Source organism: Psammomys obesus, unplaced genomic scaffold (assembly GCF_907164565.1).
Source record: "Psammomys obesus unplaced genomic scaffold, mPsaObe1.curated_primary_1811, whole genome shotgun sequence".
NCBI classification, from domain to species: domain Eukaryota; kingdom Metazoa; phylum Chordata; class Mammalia; order Rodentia; family Muridae; genus Psammomys; species Psammomys obesus.
The window spans coordinates 757,859-759,234 of record NW_026596125.1 but is presented as its reverse complement, the minus strand read 5'-3'; the positions used below and the strand labels follow the sequence as shown (position 1 = coordinate 759,234).

At 49.3% G+C, this 1,376-nt stretch overlaps 1 pseudogene; it reads right to left on the bottom strand.

The window, feature by feature from the left end:
• Positions 1-853: 853 nt before the first annotated feature.
• LOC129665186 (heterogeneous nuclear ribonucleoprotein C-like) overlaps positions 854-1,376 on the bottom strand; it is a 17,030-nt pseudogene continuing 16,507 nt past the window's right edge.

The following is a 1,376-nucleotide window of genomic DNA, read 5'->3' as shown; positions in this document are numbered from 1 at the left end:
AGTTTCTGTGGATCCTTCCCCTGGATGCCTGCCTAGCCACACGATCACCCTGACTCTGGGCAACAACAGAATATCCGAAATGAGTCTCATGGATGGGCCAGTATTTATAGTGCTTCAGAAAGCAGAAACATTGAACCAGACCAATGACTCATTAGAATGAGGAATGAGTATGTGTGTGTAAAGCATACATACACCCTGCGTGTGTGTGTGTGTGTGTGTGTGTGTGTGTGTGTGTGAGACACAATGCTACTACTACAAATTAATATGCAGGATGGAGAGGTGGAAAAGATAGAGGAACAGAGCTGCACATGTGGTGGAGAGTGGTGGAACTAGAGATTCGATGGCGGTGACAGGTGTGGGAGAAGGCTGTGGGGGTGGGAAGCATGTCATTGCTGTTAGGGCTGGCAGGATGCTATGCAACACTGCCCGGAGCTCGAGCATGCTCTGCCCACAAACACACCGCACGACCACCCTGGCTCTGAGCAACATCAGGAAGTCTAGGATGAAGAATGGCTTACTTTCTGGAGTGGACCTCCTGGAAAGACCACCGTGGTCCGTGCTCCCCCACAAGGCTGTGTTGATAGCAGTGGTCTGTGCTACAGCTGGGGGACATGCTTGTGTCTATGTTCCATGCTGCCACCCAAGGCTGCACAGATGCCCCAGGTCCTTGCAGATGCCCATGGTCTCTGCTACCACTGGAGGTCATGTTGATGTTTGCGGTCTGTGCTGCCACTGAAAGCCATGTTGGTGACTGCGGTCTGTGCTGCTGCCAGAGGCCATATCTGAAGGCCATGTGGATGCCCTTGGTCTTTGCTGCCACCTGAAGCCACACAGATATCTGAGGGCCTTGCTGCTACTGAGGGCCTTTTTGGTGTCTGTAGTCCATGTTAGCACTGTAGGTCATGTTGATGTCTGTGGCCAGGATGTTTTCCACAGTTTGTACTGCCACTAGAGACTGTGCTGAAGTCCCTGGTCCATGCTGTCACCAGAAACCATGTGAAAGTCCATGATCCATGCTGCCACTGATTGTAAAGTGAAAGGAAGCTTCTTTTGCAGTTGTGTCAATGACTGCTGACTCACAATCAAGAATGAGAGCCATAAGAGGCTTCTGTGACCACCTCCTCCACCCTCCAAAAAAAGAAAGTCTAGACAGAAAGCAATTGAAGACAACTCTTAAAAATTGCGACAGGGATAGCTCTTCACGGCTGAAGGCTTCTGGCAGGGACAGGGTGGGGAAGGACTCAATTTTCTTTAAGGGTCTGGCCATTGGGAGTTTAATTATGCTCCAGTTAGTATATGGACAACACAAAATGGACTTAGTTTCTTTCTTTCTTCTTCTTCTTCTTCTTCTTCTTCTTCTTCTTCTTCTTCTTCTT